Source organism: Accipiter gentilis, chromosome 16 (genome assembly GCF_929443795.1).
Source record: "Accipiter gentilis chromosome 16, bAccGen1.1, whole genome shotgun sequence".
Lineage (NCBI taxonomy): Eukaryota > Metazoa > Chordata > Aves > Accipitriformes > Accipitridae > Astur > Astur gentilis.
Genome location: NC_064895.1, coordinates 16,777,580 through 16,791,974, shown reverse-complemented (window position 1 = coordinate 16,791,974; position 14,395 = coordinate 16,777,580).

Genomic DNA, 14,395 nt, shown 5'->3' with positions numbered 1-14,395 from the left:
GGAAAAGGGAAGTCTTGAAGGGGACCTAACAGCAATCTTTTAAAACTGCAGATGAGGTTGCCAAGAGGACAGAGCAAGGTTCTTTACCAAGGTGTACAGTAAGAAAATTAGAAACTTGTCATAAAATGGAATACATGAGGATTCACTAGGAGAATAATCAAACATTGGAACAAGTTGCACTTGTAGATTATATAGTCTTGGTCCTTGGAGGTCCTCAAATTCCAGCTGGACAAAACTCTGAGCAACTGGTCTGAATTCAGTGTTCACCCTGTTTTGAGCTGGTGGCTGGAGTAGAGACCCCCTGAGATCTCTTCCAGCCTAAGTGACTCCATGACTTAGATGTCTCCTGGGTGTACTGGATCTTTATAGCACTTCCCATTACCATACATTTTATGGGAAAATTAAGTCGTTCACACACACACAAACATATATATATATATATATATATATTAGTTCTTACTGATATCTTAATGCTGATTTCAGTAACAGTTTACCAAAATTGTATCTCAAAAACTAAAAAATACAAAAATATTAAGCTTTCCCAGGTAAACGTTCTCACTGTTTGCACCCAGCCTTACATAATAAAAGACAAACCAAAAACCTGGTCTTACCAAGTTATTAATAACTTTCTCATCAATGTGACCAGAATTTCCTCTGAAAATCAAAGATTGTTAAAAATAAAATTATTCTAGTGACATATGGGGTAGATTAAGAGGATCTTAATTTTATCTTTGCATTAAATTTAATCTGAATCTTGAATTTTCCCTTTTGAGGTCAAGATTCAGAAAACTTTTGATTCTTCCAGCTGCAGAATATGATAAGGCAAAAATAATATTACTGAATAACCATCCAACCCATATTTTCACAAACACTACCTTCTGCAAACAGAATTTACCTAATAACAGCTGGTTTTGTATTCACCTTCCTTTTCACTTTTACCCTCTGAAGATGTGGTAGATGAAATAATAATTTTCCACTTGGTATGTTTGTTAAATGTAAGATCCTATGCTATTTAACTGAATAAATTAAATTCTTTTTCTGGGAAAATAAAAAAGAACCCTAAATGTTTGAATCTGCAAATTCTCACAGTTGTGGCCTTTTATAACTAAAAGCAGGAAAAACTTAGGAGATTTTACATTTTTAAGATTTATTAATAAAATGTAAAATTGTTTAGGACTTTTATTATGAAACCAGGAATAAATGTGAGCTTCTTTTCGGATGCATTCTGAAGGTCACTACTGAATAATCTTGCTGTGAGTGGTCAGTCATACTGAGGACTTAAAAACACCCAGATGTGATGTTGGCCACATAGGTGCCTTTTATGCCATAAGCTTAAAAATCTAGTACACTTTTATTTGCTGGTGTGTTGAACTAATTGAGAAAGACCTTAATCATTTAGCTAACAAAGAAAATAAACTGGGACAGGCTACCTTTTCTTTCATGATGGAACTTTACATGCAAGGTTAGTGCTAGAGTTTTTCTCTTTTAATATGTTTGGACATTTTTTGTTACATTACTTAATGATACAGTTTAAGGCCTTACATCATAAATTATTGTACTCTATAATGCTTTCAATGTCAGTGGAAGTAATTATGGAAAGAAGAGTAAATCCATGTAGGTAAAGGTGTCAGTATCTGTCTCTTAAACCCATGGAAAATATTAGAAAATCTTTTTCACAGATCTGGCCCTTAGTTCTCAATACCATAAAATGTGAAGAACCATCAATACCTAGTGTGTTCTAATATTTTATTCTAAGAATGAAATGCATTGCATGGAAGTCATTGTCAGGATGAAATTAAAAAATTTCTGAAAGGATATTTCAGTGAATAATTTAGAAAGGGTTTCCTTCTTTCTCTATTTTCTTACATATTTATTTGTTTAGAAAAGCAAATTCAGTTATTTTCTGACTCTTAGCAGGAACTTCTTTTTTTTTCTTCTAGATATTCACAGGCCCGTTGATAACTAGTGGTTTATTAAATAACATTATAGCTTATCTCTATAAGCTCAAATCAATACAATGCTGAAAAGATAACATCATCCCCGACCTTTATGTTTCATATAATTTTTATTAAACTTAGATAACTCAGTAGCTCTTCATTCAGAGTCTGAAAATCAGCTTATAAAATGAACATTTGAAACTTGAAGTAAAAGTTGCAGTCAGTACTGCCATAGAAAGCCACAGTGTGAGCCTGCCACTTCATCTCCTTAGAAGAAACCTAAACTGGGCACATACAAACAATATTTTAAGAACTATGTGTATATACAGTTTTGTTCTTGCCAGCACTTGTCTAACATGCATGTTTTGACTTTTATGTTAAGTGTTTGCACAATATAAGAAAAGGAACCAAACATCCAAGTCTTATGATTTTTTAGAAATCTTTCTTAATGTATATATTAAAATGAAATATAGTTATGGGTCTTCCTCTCAGATAAGGATTTGCTGATACAGAACGTTTGACAATTGTATCAAGTAAAGTAATTTTTTTAAGGAGATAAATATAAAAAACCACATTCTTGCTAGAAAATAAAATCAAATACTGTCTTAATTATTTTGGTAAAATCACAATGATTTCCAGTAACCATTATGACTGATCAAATCAGTGTATTTATTACAGCATAATCATGAGTTGAATTCATTGCTGTGTAGCATTGTAGAAGACAAGATTCCATATAAATGATTTTACAAAATCAATGCCCACATACACCACGGAAATATAATTTCTAGGGAAAAACCAGCAGCCAAAAGACCCAGTTTGCTTCCAAAATTATTCACGTTTTCCCCTTCAAAAGAAAGGTGTTTTAGGATGTTTTAACTTCATACCATAACACCCTTGACAATGGAAAGTTCTAGAATAGCAAAGGGCAGAGAATCTGTACTGGGTTTGCGTGGCAAGGTTTTGGTAGCAGGGGGCTACAGGGGTGGCTTCTGTGAGAAGCTGCTGGAAGTTTCCCCATGTCCAACAGAGCCAATGCCAGCCGGCTCCAAGATGGACCTGCTGCTGTCCAAGGCTGAGCCCATTGGTGATAGTGGTAACGCCTCTGGGAGAACAGATTTAAGAAGGGAAAAATGTTGCTGCAGCACAGAAATGGCAGCCAGAGAGAGGAGTGAGAACAAGTAAGAGAAACAACCCTGTGGACACCAAGGTCGGTGCAGAAGGAGGGGAGGAGATGCTCCAGGCGCCGGAGCAGAGATTCCCCTGCAGCCCGTGGGGAAGACCCTGGTGAGGCAGGCTGTCCCCCTGCAGACCAGGGAGCTCCACGGGGGAGCAGATCTCCACCTGCAGCCCGGGGAGGACCCCACGCCGGAGCAGGTGGGTTCCTGAAGGAGGCTGTGACCCCGTGGGAAGCCCACCCTGGAGCAGGTTTGCTGGCAGGACCTGTGGCCCCGTGGAGAGAGGAGCCCATGCTGGAGCAGATTTGCTGGCAGGACTGGTAACCCCATGGGGGACCCACGCTGGAGCAGTCTGTGACTGAAGGACTGCAGCCCGGGGAAGGGACCCACGCTGGAGAAGTTTGTGAAGGACGGTCTTCCATGGGAGGGACCCCACAGCGGAGCAGGGGAGAAGTGAGGAGCCCTCCCTCTGAGGAGGAAGGAGCGGCAGAGACAAGGTGTGAGGAACTGACCCCAACCCCCATTCCCTGTCCTGTCATGAAAACAGGCCTGTTAATATGTTTAGTCACAGATAGTTCTTTGCCTCAAAATATCATTATAAAAATAACACAAAAATGTTATCCGCAGTCTGCTAAATGAGTCTTAAGAAAATACTCTACAGTAAACTGTCTGTGATATTATGATTGCATAAATATAAAAATGAGAAAGGGGTAATTCACCTCCAGCATTGCAGACCATAAAGAGTGCTAAATGTAGGGGGGTTTATTCTTTTAGAATTAGCTTACTTCTTGTGTGGGCCATCTACCCCATTTCCATTTAAAAGGTTACTGTAACTCTATGCTTGCTAAAATGAAGGAAGAAAATGGAGATTTTATAGACCTTTCAGCCGTCTATGCAAATGCAGCAATCTGGAGTGGATTCTTTTCTACCTTTCAGTTTGTGCTACCTGTGGTTTCCACATAGATCAGCCTTAAAACTCCTCTTGGATGTCCGGATCAGGCTCTGAATGATTTTCAGGCATAATTTTATACAAAGGCTGCTAAAAATATGAATAATATATGTCTACTACTTCAACTCTGCAGGCTGCATTTGAGATACATAAATACTTTTTTATTTTATTTTTCTTAGATAGAGCTATGAACAGTTACTAGTGAGCGTATTTTAAGACTGGTTGAATTTTTATATGCTCAACAGTAGTTTTTCTGCAGAGATTTAATGAAGATTTCAGTCCTTATACCCTAAATATTTATTTTACATATTTTTAGGAGCTTTATAGTCTAGAATATTTCATTGTTCAGTAGAGGCCTGAAGGCAGTTGGCATCTTTACAGTGATTTTAATGAGCTTTGGGGCAACTTTACTATGTTCTGGTAAAACAGAGTATTCCTAGATGACAACACAAATTCAGATTTTGAGTAAAAGTAGGCATTCAAAGAAGTTAAGGCCAGAAAGGACCATCATAGTAATTTCATTTTCCATGCCATGTAACATAGCCTATAATATCACACACAAATGGCTACATCAAACTCTGTGGGAAATATTGAACTGGTGAAAAAGATTACAAAAGGGATTGTGGAGCAAATGAAGATATCGGACAGAGAGAGAAATGAAACTGTTATGAGGTGGTAGAAGTGGAACTCCTCAAGTGGTCTTCCTCAAGGATAGACCTTACAGTGCATTCCAGGTAATATTACTGTTAGCTACTGTGGCAATATCTAGCCTATGCACATATACATTCCAAGTTCTATTTTCATCTACCACTATTCAATATGAGACTAGAAATCATCATAAACATCCCAGAAGGTACCATGACAGTAGTCCAGATTTGTCTGGAAGGGAAAATTCAGGGTCTTTTGCCTCTTGCAGCATCTCAAATGTTAACCTGTAAGGCAGAAGTGATGACTTGCCACTTTAGAGCACTCCCCTACCTGAGTATTGGCCAGTTCCTTATAGCATGAGACGTGGTGTTGAGGATCCTGAGAAAAGGCAAAGATTCAAATAGCAGGGTCACAACCCTGATTTTCAGGAGACCAGACTTGGACCTGTTCAGATATCTGCCTAGAAGAGGCCCATGAAACGTCCTGGACATGATTCCAGGAGAGCTGGTTGATTTTAAAAGATCATCTCCTCCAAGCTCAAGAACGAAGAATTCTGAAACACAGAAAACAAAGCAAAGGCAGCAGGAGGCCTTCATGGATGAACAAGTAGTTCCTGAAAAAACTCAAACATAAAAAAGTGTATTGGTTTTGTTTGGCAAGGTTTTGGTAGCGGGGGGGGGTTACACGGGTGGCTTCTGTAAGAAGCTGCTGGAAGCTTCCCCTGTGTTCGAGAGAGAGCGAGCCCATACCAGCCGGCTCTGAGACAGACCCGCCGCCGGCCAAGGCCGAGCCAATCAGTGATAGTGGTAACGCCTCTGTGATAACATTTTTAAGAAGGAAAAAAAGTTGGGACGGGGAGAAACTGCCGCCGGAGTGAGGAGTGAGAACATGTAAGAGAAACAAGCCTGCGGACACCAAGGTCAGTGCAGAAGGAGGGGAGGAGATGCTCCAGGCGCCGGAGCGAAGATTCCCCTGCAGCCCGTGGGGAAGACCCTGGTGAGGCAGGCTGTCCCCCTGCAGCCCAGGGAGGTCCACGGGGGAGCAGATCTCCACCTGTAGCCCGTGGAGGACCCCATGCCGGAGCAGGTGGGCTCCCGAAGGAGGCTGTGACCCCGTGGGAACCCCGCGCTGGAGCAGGCTCCTGGCAGAACCTGCGGATCTGTGGAGAGAGGAGCCCACGGAGCAGGTTTTCTGGCAGGACTTGTGACCCCGTGGGGGACCCGCGCTGGAGCAGTGTGCTCCTGAAGGACTGCACACCGTGGAATGGACCCATGCTGGAGCAGTTCGTGAAGAACTGCAGCCCGTGGGAATGGCCCACGTTGGAGAAGTTCGTGGAGGACTGTCTCCCGTGGGTGGGACCCCACGCTGGAGCAGGGGAAGAGTGTGATCAGCCCTCCCCCTGAGGAGGTGAAGCGGCAGAAAATAACGTGTGATGACCATAAACCCCATCCCTGTCCCCCTGTGCCGCTGGGGGGGCTTGGTGGTGAAATCCGAGAGGGTAGTTGTGCCCGGGAAGAACGGAGGGGTGGTGGGAAGGTGTTCTGAGATTTCATTTTACTTCTCATTACCTTGCTCTGGTTGATTTGTAATAAATTGAGTTAATTTTGCAAATTGAGTCTGTTTTGCCCGTGACGGTAATAGTGAATGATCTCTCCTGTCCTTATCTCGACCCGCGAGCCTTTTGTTATATTTTCTCTCCCCTATCCAGCTGAGGATGGGGGAGTGATAGAACGGCTTTGGTGGGCACCTGGTGTTCAGCCAGGGTCAACCCATCACAAAAAGACACATATAAGAAGTGGAAGCAGGGTCAGGTCACCCAGTAGCAAGCAAGGACAGTGTCTGGTTATACAAGGATGAGGATAGGAAAGACAAAGTTCACCAGGAGTTTAATCTCCTGAGGGATTCGAAGGGCAACAAGGAGGGCTTCCATGGATATACCAGCAACGAAAGGAAGACTAGGAAAAATGCAGACCTGCTACTAAATGTGTCAGGGAACCTGGTGAAAAGGACACAGATAAGACCAAGCAAGTTGATGCCTTCCTCACTTTTACTGCTAAGATTTGCCTCCCAGGCCCTTGATACCAGTGAGAAGGTCTGGTGCAAGACATAGCCTCCTTGGAGGGGGATGAGGATGGGGAACTTTTAAATAAGCTGACCATATACAGGCTGATGAGAAAGTACTATCAGCAGGTCGAGGCCAGTGATCTTTCCCCTCTACTCAGCACTAGCAAGGCCACATCCAGAGTGTTGGGTCCAGTTCTGGGATGTCCAGAACCAGAGAGACATGGACATACGAGAGAGAGTTCAGCAAAGGTCTGAAAAAATGATAAAAGAGACTAGAACATCTGACATATGATGGAGAGGCTTAGAAAGCTGGGTCTGTTCAGCCCAAAGAAGAGAAGGCTCAGGAGGATATTGGCAAAGTATATAAAGACCTGATGTGGGTGAGTAAAGAAGATGGAGCCAGACTCTCTTCAGTGGTGTTGAGTGACAGGATGATAGCCGCAGGGCTCAAATTGAAATAGCAGTAATTCCACTTAAACATAACAAAAATTCTTTTTCCTATGAGGGTGGTCAGCCACTGCAACAGGTTGCTCAGAGAAGTTGCGGAGTCTCCGTCCTTGGAAATATTAAAAACCCAACCGATCAAGGTGCTGGGCAACCTGCTGTAGTTTACCATGCTTTGAGCAGGGATGTTGGACTAGGTGATCTCCAGAGTTAGCTTCAAACCTCTGCAGTTTAGCGATTCTGTGAAGATAACATGGCAGAGTAGCCATCAATGAGCTGTATCACCTGCAAGACGTTGTGTGCCTTCACAAAAATTCCACAACACAGCCACACAGACTTTTTTTCTTATTTGTTTGCTTTGTCTTTACTATGCTATGCTTTAATGCTGTAACTGTCCTAAGTCCTTGCAAAGAGTACGGTCACCACCAGAGCCAGCGTCACTGCAATATTTACCAGCAGAAAGTAATTTATGTGGACCAATGTCACAATAAATATTCCTTCCCCCTCTTCCTGACATTTTAGCTTTCTCCTGAATTTCTAGATCTGGCATTACATTGAGGATGCTAAATGACTCAAATCTGCCTAGTAACAACTTGTATCTTAACTCTCATGTCAGTCAGCAACACTACAGCTGATTGGCTAGGATCGTGCACCTACAAGATTTTGTTTCTTCATAGCTAATGTGTAGTCATTATAATTTGGGTTGAATGAACTGCTTTCTTTTTTTCATCAGTCAACAGAGAAAGGGAAAAAGGGTGATCACTGCTATGAAAAAAATCTTTCCATGTACAGCTTGATCCCTTCCACATCCTCCTCTCCTGTGGTAGCCTGTCCATCTCCTGTGTCTTTCCCCCTCTCAGGCATGAGCTATGGTACTTACAGAAGCTTGCGGGATTAACTGTCAACCTCAGAACAAGCATTTATGATCAGCAGTGACACTGATGGAGAAAAACAGGCATAATGTTGTTTGTCCTGAAGATCTTTCCTGTCACTATATGTGCAGGGTGAGGGAAATAAAGTTTTCATGTATCTTCTAGTTTGTCCTTGTCATGGAGGATAATTGCTGAAACTCAAGTAGCTTTTCAAATAGCCAAGAACATTCTGATTTTCAGATCAATTATGCCATTATAACGCAGTTAAATTTTATGAAATTTTTATACGGCATCAGAAACATGAGGGACTTTACTTAGACAAGGATGTGGTTTTTTATTAAAGAGAACAGAGCATTTCTTTTGCATCTAGCTGGACACCTAAATGCAACTGTCAGTTGGGGTACATGACGGAGTTACCAGCAAGTGACACCGTACTACCTATCACTTGAGTTTGGAGAACTGGTTGTGTGAATGCTCTCAACCTGCAATCAAAATGATGTACTATGACTTTGCCTAGACATGAAGACAGAACAAGCTAACTGAACTTACTTAATTCTTCCTATAATTAAGGGCATGCATTCAGCCATGGTGCGTCAGCTGGCATCCATTGCAGTTTTTACTTTGGTGGTTCATTCCTAACTCTCAGGCTGGGGTTAAAGAAAGGCTGGAATTTTTTGCAGGATGGGTTGAAAGGAACACCACCTGCTTTTTGCTGTGATGTGTGACAAAATAGTTGGCCCATGCTGTGGAGGCAATGATTCAGGACTGTGTGATACTATTCTAATATGCTGGAACAGAAACAGTAAATAAAAATTACAGCAAAAGTGTAGCTTTTGGTGTTGGGGAGATGAGCGACTATAAAAGAGGAGTGATATTCATATGTTATAATACTGTTGCATATACTAACACAAATGAATTGCATTGCTATTTAACTCTGGATGGCCTTTTCAGATGTGGTTTCATATTACAGAATTAAATGAAAAGACGTCAAGATTTTCAGAGAATTTAACTAAAAGGCAACTCCATGACAGATGGCCTGAAAGCAGAACACAAAATGGCAAGATGGTAAAATTTATCAAAAATTGTAATTAGTCTGCTACAGTCCAGATTTCAACAAGAGAGGTGAGAAAAGCTGAACGCATGCATGAAAGAAATTCACTTGCTGTCAGTCCTTCCCTACTTCTGAGTCTGGCTGAACACAAAACACAGGCAGGCAGACAGACAGCACTCAAAGATACAGACAGCACCAATGGTCACATCCTGCTCCCCTCTCTGGCTGGCCCACTGGTGACCATATATATATCTATAATGTGGATTGCTCCAGTAGCTGGACTCAGACACTCTGCCCAGTGGCTGGCCCCTGGATCCCAGTCTCCCTCGTTGCTGGCACATGGATATGCAAACTCTGAGGCTACAGAACTCCTCCAATTGCTGGTATAGACTGTCTTGCTCACAAATACACACAGACACCCACCCACACACACACCCAGCTGGGAAACCTCTGGTCCCTTTGACGTCTCCAGCTCCTCCAATGGTTTCACAAACCCCTGGCTCCCAGGCCATGTCACCTACTCACCAGCTGGTCTGGTTTGAGCTTCATGAGTGCTCACACTCACTCACACACTTGCACTTGCTCCAGTTGCTGGCTTCATGGACACATGGATCCTTATGACCTGAGGTCTTGCTCCAGCTGCTGGCACTTAAATCCAGTAACTCTGGCACCTGGGCACCAGGGCCATCTGATCTGTGGTCTGACTCCAGCTGCTGCACTCACACCTGTATATGCACACACGCACACAGAATAGTCTCTTACCCAGGAAAAAGAGTTAGAAAGGAGTTTGATAAGGCAACAGGGCAGATTGCATGGCCAGCCAAGTGTACTGATCAGCAAACTATTTACGCATAACAGGCCTTTTCTCATCCACTTACACCTCTATTTTCCCATGCTTCTTTCTCCCCAAGTCACCTACATCCCTCCTCTTCCCTGCCTTTGGTTCCAGCTGTAAGCATACGATAAGTCTTGAGTAATCCCCAAATGTTCTTCTCTTGCATCCCATACTTTGCCCCATGTCCCTAGGCAGCAACCCCCCCTCAGTCCAAAAGGTGCTGTCTCATTGACTCTTGATGGGTTTCAAGCATGGAAAATGGTGAGATGGTTCTCCTGGGACAGCCCTGGGAGGGGCCCAGAAAGGGTGTCCTCTTCCTCTGAGTCTTTAATTTGGGCTCCCACATGACTTTGTGCCCCTGTGCTCCTCTGGGCTTGTGGAGATACCCCCCTATATTTAAGTGTGATGAAAATGAAGTGCAGTCAGTGCACAGAACTTCTTTATAGTTTCTTTTTGCCAAGTTACCACCTCTATCTGTTCTGTGTTCAGACTCCCACTGTGTAAGAAATTGTGAAACCACTATGCGATTAGGAGTGAACTGATGAGAAGAAATATTGGGTCCTATTTATCCTTCTTTGCAAATAAAATACAACAATACAAATATTTTTTTCTGACACACACTGTTCTTTAACTTTCTGGAAGTTCCCTTCCCTCCTCCTTTATAGAGTATCCTATGTATGGCAGGATACGTCAGATATGTAACCTCCAAGGGAGTTTTTGGGCTGACTTCTGTGAACTTCAGATGAAGTTTTAAGTCTCTTGGTATTTCTATCTGCGTAACACTTCAAAGTCATGATAGTCCTATCAATAATACGGTGTCTAGCTCAATCTGGGATGCTGCTGCATCTTGTAAGTACAACTGTTACTAAATGCTATTGTATTAAACCAACATTTTGATGACATTTGAAGGTATGCCAATTAGGAACCATTTTCTTCACCCAGTTAGCTGAAATTTTAGAGTAGTTCAAAGTTATGTCCCTGTCCGTGTTGTGAAATCAATGTTCGGCTATCCATGAAATCACATGTGGCTCAGTGGCGTTTCTGGTTGTGCACAACTTTTCAAGAAGGCAGGGAACCTGTAAAGCATGATGGAATTTATGCACAATGTAAAATAACATGCTTTTCTTCACCAGGGAAAAAAAGCAATCACATTGGAAAAAAGTGCAATCCGATCTAAACTAACCTGAAATTGGTATAATTTATAGTTAAGTGTCCTATGACTATACTCATCACTGAGCCATAGTAGTCCAGGCAATTTATGTTAAATACGATGGAATAACAGCGATTTCTACAGATACTAAAATTACAGATATAAATATGGTTCCAATCATATCAAGGAAGGTCCTTAGACCTTAATATTGGGACTATAGAGTTCCCTTGAAAAAAAGAGTAAGGCACTTCTTTTCCAAGTCCAGAACACTATTTACCTTTATTTAATATAAATAAGTTTAATTTGCTTTTGTCCCAGAAAACCATTTTGGTTTGTGTAGAGGAAAATAAGATTTTGTATTTATTTATTTATTTATTTATCCTTGGAATCTGTTAGAGGGCTTTAGATATTGGACAATAACAAATATTTTTAAGACAACAAGAGTTTTGAAAAGACATTTATACAAACTTTTGAACTTAAAATTATTTTAATAAAATATTTGTAAGATCATTATGCCTCTAGTGATGTTGCAAATATAGAAATTATGTAATTATGAGTATCTAAAACGGATTATTTGCATTATCTAGGTGAACTGATTTAAGTATTTCTTTGAAAATTTCTGTGGTTTAGTGTTTTATATTTTTAAAGCAAGAAAGAATATAAATTCTATAACTAATTCTTATTTTCTGCTCGAATCAAACTGTGACTTCCTATTACAATTTTCACATTGCTAGTCAAAACTAAACCTAATAAAATCAGTACAAAATTAGAAACTAATCTCTGTATAATCTAACTGTAATTATATGGCCAATGTCTTTAAGATGCATGTGTGAGCTAAAGTTAAGATTGGTGAGAAACTGAAGGGAGACAATTACTCTCTCAATTAAATAATTAATGTCTACAAAGGCCTGTTGACAATTCAGGTTTTTTGCTGTGTTGAAACTGATGAAGACTGTGATCTTCTAAAACAGATCGAATTGACAATTCACTTTGTACAAACATAGATTTGTCTACACCAGGAAAGTGCATTTTACTCTTTTCTTCTTTTGTTTGAAACTACTACTCTAGCCACATTTGGAGAAAACTGATTTCTGCTGCATTTAGAACAGATGTTTAAATTATTTTAAAATATTCATGAAATCAAAACTGTGCTATGATTGAGTCTAAACATGCATTCAGGGTTAGGGACCTCACAGACAAGGTGGGGAGGAGGGTAAACACAACTGACAGTGCATCAGAAAGGGTTACAGACAAAGCAACATAGAAATTGCTGTGGTGACAGGCACGGAAGCAGAACACTAGGACACTGCAGGTGAGTTTCAAATTGTGAAGGGAGGACCATATGACAAAAAAAGAAATAGAAAAGTGTGAAAGGATTTTTGGTTTTGCTAATAAGAATTGTTTAATGTTTAAAAATTGGAAGCCTTTTAAAGAGTAATAATTAAGGATGAAATATGAGTAATTTTTTTTTAAAAAAGTGCTCAATTTTTATCTCTTTACCTTCTAACTTCTTGAGAAGGGGAAAGAAAAAAAAAAAAAGCTCCTCCAAACCTTCTTCATGTAGTTTTGCTCAGAGCAAGCTCGAGCTTACTTTCTATCTTTGTTAAAATCCATTTAGAAGTTGCATGTTAATCTGTTCCTGTGAGAAGGGAAGGCAAGGCATGGCAAGGCAAGACAAAGAAAAATATCAAGGTGTGTTTCATATAGATTCTTGTTATAGATTCATTGCAGGATTTTAAAAAAAATATTTCTAGAACTGAAATCACAAATTTGATTAGTTTGTATTTTCTACTGATACATCCACAGAAGTAAAAAACAGTAAACAATTGCTTCAATTACCTCTCCATACTATATACATTTGGTTTCACAAATCATTCCTGTAATTGCTTTTACAAAAATAGCGATCTCTATATCAAAGCGAAATAATTTTCAGTGTTGTTAGCATCGTAAAGAAAGTTCTGTGTGTCCAACTAAACTGTCCATTCATTCTAAGATATTTTTAGCTTATTTAAAAAGGAATATGCAATATTCATTAGTTAAGATGAATAAAACCACCCTGGAAATTCATAAGATTTACTGTTTTCCTCAAGGCATCGTAAGTCTTCATTAAACAATGACACCCTTCCTGCTGGTCTAAATCGTCTTTTATCTTATATCCTCTCTGTGTTAAATCACTTTATACTGACACATGGATTTAGTGAGGAAATGTAAGTGATTATGAGATACTTCAGTTTGTACCACCTTATATCCAACAACAATTGACCCTAGCTTTTCTCCAAGGAATAGTATCTTGAGCAACACTGGATTCAGTATGTTCTAGATCAGAGTTTTATTACAGTCTGAGGCAGCAGTGTCACCTACTAAATGAGTAGCACATCTTCCTGCACTATTTACATTTTTGCTGCCATCAGAGCTCTGACCCGTGGACCTTCTGCTGAATAGTCTAACAGCCACTTGCAAGAGTCAGTTGCAGCTAGTTAGCATGTACTTGCTACATAAAACTAATCAGATAGGGTTCAAACACCTGATGAGCAGTTCCTGTTTTTGAAAAATTGCTGGACAATGTATCTATTTCACTTATAAAAAACTAATGAATATGAGGGACGTAGTGCTCTGTTGTGTTGCGAAAGGTAAAAGGGTTTTTTTTTCTCACAGCACAGAATCACACTCCTGACATAGCAATGAAAACTTGACACCCACAAACAGGCTTTTTAATTTATTTTTTTTTTAATTCCAGCTGGTTTGTTATTGGTAATGCTAATAGTCTTTCATATATAAGTGGTAAAAACACATTTGCAATAGCTGACCTGGTGATCTCGGTGCTTGGCTAGATAGCATGTCGGCACATGTGCTGTCTTTATCTTGTAGTAGCAAGATGCTGAGGCCAGCTGCTGTCTTAGATCATCTGGAGACCCCCAGCTCCTCTGTTCTTTGTCTGACTCCTCCACACATCCAGATCAGTCGGTATTCTTTTCTCTAAAACACTGCTTGCCCAATCTTACAACATGCTCTACGATTAGGTTGGATATGGAAAGGGTCTCAATAGTTCTCTTTTCTCCTATCTTTGTTATGCAAACTTACTTAAAAATCTCTCTGAAAGGGGAGGTTTTCACAGTTCTTCACAATAAGTCTTCACAGTTAATATGAAGTTATTCAAAGTTTCCAAACTGATGCTTCTGGAAACTGATTTCTTCAGTTCCACTAAATAATACACAGAGCACTTTGGTTTGTATTCTCCCTCAGTATCAAACAGCCATGTCCAGGTAAGAA